Raw genomic sequence first — 13,062 nt, forward strand, 5'->3', positions numbered from 1 at the left:
AGTACAGGTAACAAGACTAATCTCCTCAAAACAAAAAACAACAAAAAAAGGATATGGCCTTATGACAAACAATGCCGTCAGCTCATACCTCATAGTCATCTTCGCAAAATGAAGTAATACAGGTTGATGAGTGTGTGGACTTCCCGTTGTTCATATTCTGCAATTCTGTGTATTGATATGTCCTTAGCAAAGGAAATGGGCTCTGTCAACAGAATGCTCCATGGCTACTTATTGTCCACTGTCAAGTGAGCAAGAAATTCCACAGTCAATGTTTGTCTTGCTGGCAGGTCACCAGGAAGCAACTCCTGAATATGGATGATTTTGTATGGATAATAACCCAGGATGTTTCATATGATTTTATGCACCATGCTCACAGGTATGGCCAATGTTTGGGCAATTCTGCAGGCACTATATGTATACACATAACTGCTCAACCACTCTACAATGCTGTGACCGCATCTTCATCTGATGTTGGATCAACTGATTTCCTTCCTCTGCCACATTGCACTTCCAAACCTGTGGTTTCAAAATATTTAATCATTTTTTCCAGAACCTTAGCAGACACTGGACCAATGCCTTTTTTTATACCTGGAGCTTCTGGAGGGCTATTGGCAGACAGCCATCATTCTTGTAAAAGAGTTACTTCATGGAGACAGTCGTGATGGGTATCTTGGATGCAGATTGAGGAACAGCCATGTCTATTGGTGTGCACATTCTGATGATTACAGTGCCATAATATGCTATTCAAATTGGACATCATTCTGAGGAGTGGCTCTCTTTCTACAGTGTTTTGAAACTGGAATTTTAACTGTGGCCACCATTTAGATGTGTAGCCACAATACAGTACTTTGTACTTCAAAATTCTCTATACTGAAGGATCAGAGCATCTTATTGTACTGAGAAGCAACTAATCACTTCCACTTGATATATTATGAAGATGCAATTTCCAGACACTTCTCTATTCATGCAAATAATATTCATTGTATTATGTGGTGTTACTTCTATGTCTCCAACACAATTACAGTAATATCTGTAATAATATAATCTCTTCTTCAGTTGCTGAAACACCTCATATTTGTACATTCATTATTAAGCAGTGCTGAGTCAATCTTTTTTTATTTTACTGGGCCATCTATAAATGAAGGAAACTGAACTTAAATAAATTGATATTTCATAAATCTGTGTTGATATTTAACATAATTTCTACATCTATGGTCTCATAATATAAAACTCAAATTATGGTTCAAGTTTCTACAGTGAAACAGTGCAACTGCGAGATGTGATCAACTCAGCTACTTTTTTTTTTGTTGGTAAGGGTATAAGAATTTATTTAGGCCAACCAAATATTTACATCTGACAATTAATGTTGACATAGAAATTATGAGCAGAATACTCAGTGAACATTATTATAATATGGATATAAGTTTCAAAACATGTCAGAAAGAACCCACTATATTCACAGGAGAACACTGTCTTGTTTCACTGGACATCTACTAATAAACAGAACTGTAAATAATTTGTATTCAGTCCATTTTGTAAATTACCCTGTAGCTTTTGAGTGGATAACAGGAATCACAAATTATTAATGGTCTTAAAAAGTATAAGCAACAGTTCATGTTGTCACTGGGGACAGAATTTAAGCTCAACATTTATCTGTATAAATTTCACGCTAAAATTCTCAAAATTTCATTAGGCATAGTAATTGAAATATATATAAATTATTGTTTACATAATTGGTATTAATTCATGGCAGATAAAATGTAATACTGCAAGTGCCATGGAACAGGACAGATATTTGTTCTACACAGAGTCATCCTCTGCCCACATTGAGCCTCAGACACTGGTTGGATATCAGAATGAGAAGAGGCTGTCCCATGGTGGCTGCTGACAGTATAGTCAGCTTGGTCGACACTAGGGTACGCCATCTGGAACAGATTGGAGGGAACTGATTGCAACTTACAGATCATTCATACTACACAAAGTTTAATGTGTTATAAAGACAAATGGAGTATTGTGAAAGTTTATAGCCTTATTTTTCATAGCTAATGCCTATTGTTGCATCTGTGGACTTTCAAAATGTCATTTGACCTGATATCACCATAGTAACTGCTACTCTTTTTTTTTTTTTTTTTTTTACAAGTCCTCAGATTGAAAACTGGCTTTCAGAGGTTCTCCATTATTTTTGTAGTATATACTGCCACTTTCTGCTCCACTGCATTTTCCTATAATATATATCAGAATATTTGGACTTTGGGATATAAATTACATTTCAAACTAATGATCATATTATAAAGGTTTTTAACTTTTTCAGAATACACAAGTCTGACAATGTCCTCTGAAAATGTAATGTGACATAAATGTTTCATGTGAAGTAGGAGATAAAACAGGAGGTGGATAGTGTAAAAGGAAGAAGAAAGTCTCTGGTTTATTTCAGAGTAGCTGCTTTTCTCCTGATATACTTAATATCTTAATTTATTACACATTAAAAAATGTGGGTAATTTAATATTAGACAGTCCAGTCACATTAATGAGACTACCACCTATGTTCAAAGTCAATGTGTGATAACCACTCAGACAGCCGGTGGCAGCCCTAGGAGTGCGGAGTATATAAAGCATGTCATGGGGACACGGACAACAATACAGTCTTTGTTGTAATGTGGAAATGGAGCAACTTATCTGATAACCATAATGGCATGATCATTGGCTTTCAGACCAGTGGTGGAAGCATTTCTGAAATAGCTAAGTTTGTAAACTGTCCACATCCGTCATGGTAAAAGTATACCAAGGATGGAAAATTGGTGCTATCCAAAAACAGCACTGAGGCAACCATGGTGCACCAAGAGCTATTACTGTCAGGGGTGACAAACAGCTGCAGAGATGTGTACAGGCCAACAGACATGCCACCGTGGAGCAACTGACCGCCCACATGAAATGAGGGGTACCAACAGTATCTCGGTGGGGGATCCTTACCAGATAGGACTGACGGAGTACATCAAAAAAGTTCAAGGAAGGGCAGCACTTTTTGTATTATCGAGAAGTAGGGGAGAGAGTATCACTGACATGAAACAGGATTTGGGCTGGACATCATTAAAGGAAAGGTATTTTTCGTTGCAACGGAATCTTCTCACGTAATTCCAATGATCAACTTTCTCCTCCGAATGCGAAAATATTTTGTTGACACTGACCTACATAGGGAGAAATGATCACCAAGATAAAATAAGGGAAATCAAAGCTCGTACGGAAAGATACAGGTGTTCATTCTTTCTGTGCACTATATGAGATTGGAATAGTAGAGAATTGTGAAGGTGGTTCGATGAACCCTCTGCCAGGCACTTAAATGCGATTTGCAGATTTCAAATCATTGACCATGAAATTCAGTTCTTACTTCTTCACAGTGACTGAAAATCCTGCACACAGTCATAAAGAACCAAATACAGATGCATTTGATTTACTTATGTAGGCACTATATGCAGCCTTAGACAAGTGTTATGGAGATTGTAGAATTCAGCAAGTCATGGAAAAGAAACAGTTCTCCTGCAGTCTCAGCAGACTACTAAAATCTTGTGCTGATTTGATAGTATTGCCTTTAAGCTATCTTTGTAATCAGTCGGTGACTATGGGCATATTTCCTAACTGATTTAAATACAGCATGCTGTACAAACACCCATCAACAAAACTCACGACAAGCAAACTACTTCTAATTAAAGACATATATCACTTCTTACCTTTTCAAAAGTGTTTGTGAATCTGGGCTGTGATAGAACATTAACTCATTCAACTGAGCGGAAATTAGTAACTGCCTCTCAGTTTGGCTTTCGTAATGGATTCTCCATACAGAAAGCTATGCAAGATCTCACAAATTAAGTGTTAGCAGAGTTAAATAAGAAAAAGTATCCTGTTGATATATCTGTAATTTGATAGTGTTGATCATAAAAATTTGCTTGAAAAACTTAAGTGTTAAGTCATTAATGGCATCCCTGTTCCAGGGATGAAATCTTACTTCTGTAACAGAAAGCAGTGTGTCTCATTAATAGACTGTATCTTTGGCATGAAAATAACCTCATAATGTGGTAACAAAACACATAGCATGCCACAAGGATCAGTACCGGTGTTGAGCCGATTCTTCTTTCTAACCTTCATGACTTCAGAGGGCAGGTCAAAAACTAATGTTCCATGATGACACAAACTTACAAGAGGAGGCCACGATGTTTGACTTGCAGATTTACTTTAAACTTTGTATACTTTTCATAGTCCAGTAAGAGAACATAATGTGCAAGTAGTAAGGCATTTACATAATTTTGAGAAAACTGGAAGAGTAGTTTGATGTATTAGTGATGTACTGGTGCACTGCTACCCTCAGCATGAAATGGTGGGAGTCACGTGTTTAGCATTCAAGCTCTGTAATTGGTAGAGCCCTGGATTGGCTCCTTTAACGCCTATAATTTTTTTCATACATATTACACTTCAAAGATAATATGATCAAAATACACATGTATTTCCTTGAATATTTATTAGGTATCTAATGTTATTGTGTTGTTTGTTAATTTTTCACAACAAATATTACATTTACAATTACTGACAAGTAAATGACCAAACATACACTCCTGGAAATGGAAAAAAGAACACATTGACACCGGTGTGTCAGACCCACCATACTTGCTCCGGACACTGCGAGAGGGCTGTACAAGCAATGATCACACGCACGGCACAGCGGACACACCAGGAACCGCGGTGTTGGCCGTCCAATGGCGCTAGCTGCGCAGCATTTGTGCACCGCCGCCGTCAGTGTCAGCCAGTTTGCCGTGGCATACGGAGCTCCATCGCAGTCTTTAACACTGGTAGCATGCCGCGACAGCGTGGACGTGAACCGTATGTGCAGTTGACGGACTTTGAGTGAGGGCGTATAGTGGGCATGCGGGAGGCCGGGTGGACGTACCGCCGAATTGCTCAACACGTGGGGCGTGAGGTCTCCACAGTACATCGATGTTGTCGCCAGTGGTCGGCGGAAGGTGCACGTGCCCGTCGACCTGGGACCGGACTGCAGCGACGCACGGATGCACGCCAAGACCGTAGGATCCTACGCAGTGCCGTAGGGGACCGCACCGCCACTTCCCAGCAAATTAGGGACACTGTTCCTCCTGGGGTATCGGCGAGAACCATTCGCAACCATCTCCATGAAGCTGGGCTACGGTCCCGCACACCGTTAGGCCGTCTTCCGCTCACGCCCCAACATCGTGCAGCCCGCCTCCAGTGGTGTCGCGACAGGCGTGAATGGAGGGACGAATGGAGATGTGTCGTCTTCAGCGATGAGAGTCGCTTCTGCCTTGGTGCCAATGATGGTCGTATGCGTGTTTGGCGCCGTGCAGGTGAGTGCCACAATCAGGACTGCATACGACCGAGGCACACAGGGCCAACACCCGGCATCATGGTGAGGGAACGATCTCCTACACTGGCCGTACACCACTTGTGATCATCGAGGGGACACTGAATAGTGCACGGTACATCCAAACCGTCATCGAACCCATCGTTCTACCATTCCTAGACCGGCAAGGGAACTTGCTGTTCCAACAGGACAATGCACGTCCGCATGTATCCCGTGCCACCCAACGTGCTCTAGAAGGTGTAAGTCAACTACCCTGGCCAGCAAGATCTCCAGATCTGTCCCCCATTGAGCATGTTTGGGACTGGATGAAGCGTCGTCTCACGCGGTCTGCACGTCCAGCACAAACGCTGGTCCAACTGAGGCGCCAGGTGGAAATGGCATGGCAAGCCGTTCCACAGGACTACATCCAGCATCTCTACGATCGTCTCCATGGGAGAATAGCAGCCTGCATTGCTGCGAAAGGTGGATATACACTGTACTAGTGCCGACATTGTGCATGCTCTGTTGCCTGTGTCTATGTGCCTGTGGTTCTGTCAGTGTGATCATGTGATGTATCTGACCCCAGTAATGTGTCAATAAAGTTTCCCCTTCCTGGGACAATGAATTCACGGTGTTCTTATTTCAATTTCCAGGAGTGTATATAGTTTTTTTTGAAAATGTATGCCTTTCACTTTTTCCAAAATCCCTTACACCTGCAATTGGCTGAGATACTGAGAACTTCTTTCCACCTGGATGCTTTGATCTGCAGACACAGGTTTCAAGGGCAAGGGACAGGCTTTGGAAACCCATGTCAAACACTGATAAATTAAAGTGTAAAAAACTTTATTCAATAATACAACGAGTTGCAACATGCTAACGTAGGATTAATCATTGAATGTGCTTCCAACACTACAGGTTGCAAGATGGTATTTTTCATACAGATACAGAAAAAGTAAATTGAAACAGCTTCTACTACAACACATGTATGCAATTTTCCTGCATGCACACGAAATCTTCAGGGTTTCTAAGAAAAAATGAAGCTAATTGGCATTTAAAAAAAAATTCTCTTTCTTCCAAGAATTTGGATGCAAATCATGTGTAACAACATTTTTTATAAATATCAGTGTCAAAAATTGGCAATGAATGATTGTATGTTAATAGTATCTTCACAAGAAGCAATTTCTCATTTGTTGTCAGTCAAATATGAATAAGTCCGAAGGTGCATGATGAAGTTTTTATCATTCCTGCAGAAATAAAAGTCACATAATATTTACTGTGATAATAAAAATGAGTAAACAGCGAAATAATATGAAAATTCAATAAATGTTGATGCAAATATATGTGTCTTTTCATCACATTGCCTTTCAAATGTAATATTTATACAAGGTGTACAACTTTGCTTCCGCCATTTTTTCCCTAACATTTGAGACTTTAATGAAACAAATTGCAACACATGTATCATTCAAAGTATTTTCCATCACTGGCCACTACTTTCTCCCATCTTTTGGGCAGTGTATGAATCCCACGTCGAAAAAATTGTTCATCTTTTGAAGCAATCCACGAATCAATCCAATTTGTGACTTCTTCATGAGGTCGGAAGTGTTGGTCAGCCAGGTCATGCACCATTGATTTAAACAGGTGATAGTCAGAGGGAGCAATGTCTGGAGAATACAGCAGGTGGAGTAGGACTTCCCATTTTAACGTTTCCAAGTATGTTTTGACCTCTTTTGCAACGTGGGGTCGAGTGCTGTCGTGCTGCAAAATCACTTCATCGTGCCTCTCACTTTATTGCGGCCGCTTGACTTTTAATGCTCTGCTCAAACACATTAACTGTATTCAATAACAAGCACCTGTGATGGTTTCACTTGGTTAACACCTCATAGTACACGAGGCCGAGCTGGTCGCACCAAATGCAGAGCGTGATCTTGGAGCTGTGAATATTTGGTTTGGCCGTGGACGTGGAAGCATGGCTGGGATATCTCCATGATTTTTTGCATTTAAGTTTATAGTAATGAACCCATTTTTCATCGCTGGTTACAAAGCAATGCAGAAATCCCTTCTATTTTTGCCTCTGAAGCAACTGTTCACAACCACGCAAATGCTGTTCAATGCCTCTTGGTTTCAACTCACACAGGACCCAAGTTCCTTCTTTCTGAATCATGCTCATAGCCTTGAGACATTTTGAAATGGCTTGCTGTGTCACTCCCACTAATTGTGCCAATTCTGCTTGAGTTTGACATGAGTCTTCACTCAGCAATGTGTCCAATTCTGGATCTTTGAAAACATTCTCTCTTCCACCACTATGCCAGCCTACAGCATTAAAATCACCATTCTTGAAACATTGAAACCACTCACGACATGTTCTTTCACTAATAGCGTCCTTACCATATGTACTTGAGAGCATTTGATGAGACTCAGCCACTGTTTCTCCTTCATACTGAAACAAAACAGTAACAACTCCCGCAAATGATGAGTGATAAGAGATAATATGACTAGTGTTCAGAAAAATATAAATAAAAATTGCATGAAAGGGACTCAATCCCGGGATCCACCAATTACAGAGCTCGAATGCGTATCACATGACTGTTGCCAGCTCATGGTTCAAATGGCTCTGAGCACTATGGGACTTAACATCTATGGTCATCAGTCCCCTAGAACTTAGAACTACTTAAACCTAACTAACCTAAGGACAGCACACAACACCCAGCCATCACGAGGCAGAGAAAAGCCAGCTCATGCTCTGAGTAGCAATGCACCAGTATATCATCGATGTGCAAAACTTCTCTTGTGATTTTCTCAAAATGGCATAAGTAGTACACTTTACTACTTGGACATTACGTTGTCCTAACGGAATACTTAAAGTGTAAGACATTTTAAGTAAATCCATGGTCTGAATGTCATGGCCTCCCTGTGCCAGATGATTGCTGGGCAGGGCTATGACACTGTATAAATACTAGGAGAGTTGTCCCTTAGGTTTATTCCACATTACAGATGAGACTGAAAGAAGGCATAGCACAAACACAGTAGTAGTTGTTTGCTAACTATTGTTTTTAATTTACTTAACAAAATTACAACTCTAGTTACTATGGTGCATAACTGTTCAATGTGGCTGTTCTAAGTCAGCTGACTGTGTCTTCCCTTTATATTACAACATGTTTTACTTGCAGATCAGCTATCCATTCCCATGAAACAAGAAACAGAAATAACATAGATGTATCATTTACAGGACTATGCAAGACCCAAAGTAGTTTTAAATACACAGAAGTGAAGCTATATAACAAGTTATCACCATCAGTGAGATATTTACCAAGTGACGTTTTCAAGGAGCACCTTCATAAATTGTTACCTGATAAGTGTGTTTATATTGTTAAGGAATTTGAATGTACATAGTAAATATCCTCGTCCCTACATATTCTTACTGTTCAGACCCATCACCTAGTGTAAAAATTAAGATGAGAATGAAATAAAAATTCATTATTTTGTATCCATCAAACTATTAAAGTGTATGCATAATTTTCAGGTTTGTATTAACACAGAGTATGTGTAATCTTACGTAACAGTTTCAAGTGCACTAGGCCTACATCAATTTGCAAACTATAAAGCAAATTTCTAGAAGTAAGATGGTGAACTGTTAAATGTTATGTAGATCTTAAATTGTAATATAGTCTGTTTCATTATACATTGCCTAATGAAAAATGCCCAGAAATAAAATAAAGTGGTTTATAGCTAACAGTTTCAATCATCATCATCTCATAAAGACTCATAGTATCCAATTTAAAACAAGCAATAATGTCCTTTTAGCATCATAAGTCAACATTAATAGTTGTGCACTGAATAAAACACAGTGCTCAAAATTCTGTGGACTGGACAATGAGCTAAAACTTAAGAAGCTCAGCTGAGCATGTTATACTCTTAGAAGCGTCTCACATTAAGCTGATTCAAATACTAAGAGCATTGGCTTATGTTAAATATTTCATTCCAGTTTTCTTGATGAAGGTATCTTCTGGGGCAGTGCACTTTAGCAAATTAAAGTGTTTATTTAGCAGAAGCAAGCAGTAAGAATATCATGTAAACTAGATGCCTGTACAGCTTGCAGAAGCCTTTCTAAGGATGTTGAGATTCCTAGTGTTACTTCCTAATAATTTTACTCCTTAATGTTTTTTTTCCTGATAGTTAAAATCAATTTCAGCTGACCTGGATTTATGCAGCCACAGTGTAAAACATAAAATAATTTTCAAGCAATCTTTGCCTCCTTATCTAGAGCAATAAAATGACATCTGTTTCAGTGGTAATAATGAGTCTTTCAATCCACAACTGGTTTCAGAATGTTAAAACCCCATCTTCAGATTAATAAAAAATGTACATATAGGAGAGGAGGAGGGAAATTTAATATAACATATCCAGAAAAAAAGAACATACTAAGAAAATAAGTGACTCATTTATTGCTCTTGGTCATTCATAACAAATGGTCGGGCAATACAAACACTCCAAGTCATTATATCCTGGGCAGAAGTAGAAAAAAGAGGAGAGGGCCAAATAACCAAATGGACCTAAAGCATAATGTCCAGAAGGATTGGGCAAAAAGATAAGAACTAAACCCAAATTCTGTACTCACACTGTCGAGCAGCTGCACGCTATGCACAAGAAAGTCTAGAGTGGAGGGGCTCATTGAAGGTCTAGAAGTGTGAAGCGGTACAGGCACAAGAAGTGAGTGAGAGGAAGTAAACTGACAATGATATTAGCAAAATTTAGTAAATTGGGACTGACTGGTCTGAGCACATTTAACACTTCAGTCAGAAGGATAATAAACCATAAACAAGCTGGTAGAATCCATCAAGATAGATAACAACACAATCAAGATAGGTAATGACATAATGATACATATACAAAATGAATGAACAGGAAATAAAAGCCATGATAAACAGTAGAGTAACATCAAATACAGCTAGTAAACAGTCATAATATATATAAGATATATTATGACTTCAAGTGACATAAAATAAAATACATAAAAACCATGATAAAAAATCGAAAATATTAGTGTAGTAATGTGAGCAGTGAAACACAAACAACATGCTCAGCTGGGCACTTAGCATTATACAAAAATTAATATATGGATAGAAGGTTATCAGGTTAAGATAATAAATGAGTGGGAGGTTGGAAAAATGCACTTCAAATTGCAACTTCGTTATTTCTTTTAAATGTATGTTTCAATGTGGTTTGCTCATTTAGCATATATAGTGGATTCTGGTTCAGATCAAGTAAAATTTAGTTTATTCCAATAAACTGAGGCCTCAAACTTTTGGGTGTAGTTGGAGGTTACTTAAGTTGTTATTTATGTCTCGGTTAGTGCATTTGTGCACTTTTAGGTGATTAGTTAATGCAGATCTCAAATTATTTAAGTGAGGCCTCAATTTTTTTGAATGTGGCTGGGTTATCAGCACCCTTACACACATTAAAAGAAATGAATACGGACAAAATCAGTAAAACATGGTCATACACACAAAGACAGCAGAAAAAGACTAAAGATGCTATACAAGAAACTAAAACATAAATAAAACAAGAAAGGAGCTGAAAGGATGCCACAGGAAATTGTCATTAGCTGTCAACTTACGTAAAATATTTTGACCAACTAGTACAAAGGCTCCAGCTTACTGCATCTTGGACAGGACAAGAAAAATGAGAGGGCTTATGTCCAATATACATAGTCAGTCAACCTATTGTTAATGATAAGGCATGCAACTTATATTGTAAAATACCTTATACAGGGATTAGTTCTGGCAAATGTGGCAAATGGTTTAAAAAAAGCCAGTAAAATTCCTATGTTTTGCATACCTACCAAGTTGATCTACAGTTTAGACAGCACAAGACCTACATCCACAGTGATCTGTATGCCACAAGCACCACACTTTAGAGGGTCCTCTTACTGAAGAAAGAAGCCATGCATCATAGGGGTGTGGCCTACGTGAAGATGAGTGAGGAGAAACTCGTCCCGTCTACATGGCTGGTAGAAGTACACCACATCTGTGTTGTGGGCTTTACTAAATGGAGATTAATGTCAGTCACTTCCAGCCAGTCATTCTCCCACTGACACAAGACTTTTGAGCTCAACAGTGGGGTATTAGCATTAGGGGGATGGCACACTGGAATTCCTGAGGATTGAGAAACGCCTCCTGCCCTATCATTCCCAGCAATGCTGATGAGCACTGGTACCCAGCAGAATGCCACCTCCTTCGCCAGTCATTGTAGTTAGAGGAGAGTAGCCTGAATGGTCTGGACTACTCTATCTGCTGTGTACATATGTTTCAACAAGTGAAGGGCACTTAGAGAATCGGAACAGACAAGAAATTTAAGACTGGAAGAACGTCTCATCTACAAGATCACATACAATTCTGCATCAAAGACAGTAAATGCTTGAGGCAGTCAGACCTCAAGGATATGATCTGGGAAAACAACACTGCAACCAACAGAATCCCCCTGTTTTGACCCATCCTTAAAAGCAGCTATAGAGTTTTAGTGCTCAGATAAAATGTCAGAAACTATCGCATTAATAACGGAAGCAGGAGTGCAGTCTCTCTTGTACTGCTCTAAATATAAAATCACTCTGGGCCTCTCCAGTAACCAGGGTGGCAGGGTGTTAAAACCCTGGATTTAGGGCCATACTGGCTGCATACCAAGGGACTCCAGCACACATTGCACATGGATCCCAAACGGCACCATAGCTCATGGGCAGTTGGAATAAAGACATTCCAGAGGCAGATGGACAACAGTAGTGTGTGCAGGTGAAATGAGAGCTGCGAGAAACTTACACGCCTGATGCACCAGGAGGAACTGCCACTGCCAGCACAGAGACTGAGTATGGGACTGGTCCTACAGGCACATGTGGCCAGCTGGATCCCCTCATGGTGGACAGTGTCAATGATCTTCAAATAGAAAAGTCTCACCGATCCATATACTGTGCATCCATAGTCCAGCTGTGAATGCACGAAAGTCGTATAAAACTGGAGGAGATACACCCTGCCCACTCCCCAAGACCTGTGGCTAAGGCACTTTAAGATATTCAGGGTTCTGGCTGTCAGGTCTCTTAGGTATGATAACCATAACAATTTGGAGTCAAAAGTGAGGCCCAGAAACTGCAGTAAATCTCTAAAATTTAGGATGGTGTCTCTAATATGCAAGGCAGGTAAATTAAAAATACTGTGGGAAGGAGCACTGTCCTCCACACCTTATTGTAGATGTGATAATGTTGATGGCTATGGCAAAGTGGGTAACACTTAAAACACTGCCCCGAGGGATACCATTCTGCTGCTCAAAACGATCTGACAGTGAGTCACCAGCTCGAGTCCTAAAATAGTGCTGAGACAGGAAAGAACAGACAAAGATGGGGAGGTGGCAATGAAAGCCCCAGTGATGCAGTTGAGCGAGATTACAGTGACACCAAGTAGTATTGCACCCTTTACTGATATGAATTAATATTCCAATGCAGTGATGTCTGTGTAAGAAAGCCTGATGAATAGCTACCTATAGCAGGGTAAGGTTGTCGACAGCAGACTGAAGTCTTCGAAATCCACACAGAGAGCAGCTAGGGAGTTGCCTGCTCTCTAACATCCAGACCAGACAACAGTTAACCATTCATTCTAAGGCCTTTCCTACACAGCTCATTAAGGCAATACTCAGATAACTACTGGAACATGTGCAAT

At 39.8% G+C, this 13,062-nt stretch overlaps 1 protein-coding gene across 1 annotated transcript in view; it reads right to left on the bottom strand.

The window, feature by feature from the left end:
- Positions 1 to 1,320: 1,320 nt before the first annotated feature.
- Positions 1,321 to 13,062, bottom strand: part of LOC126424917 (multiple coagulation factor deficiency protein 2 homolog) — a 266,295-nt gene continuing 254,553 nt past the window's right edge. The window contains exon 6 of the mRNA XM_050087759.1: positions 1,321 to 1,925. The gene's annotated coding sequence lies outside the window, so the exon portion shown is untranslated. The remainder of the gene's footprint in view (positions 1,926 to 13,062) is intronic.

Source organism: Schistocerca serialis, chromosome 10 (genome assembly GCF_023864345.2).
Source record: "Schistocerca serialis cubense isolate TAMUIC-IGC-003099 chromosome 10, iqSchSeri2.2, whole genome shotgun sequence".
NCBI classification, from domain to species: domain Eukaryota; kingdom Metazoa; phylum Arthropoda; class Insecta; order Orthoptera; family Acrididae; genus Schistocerca; species Schistocerca serialis.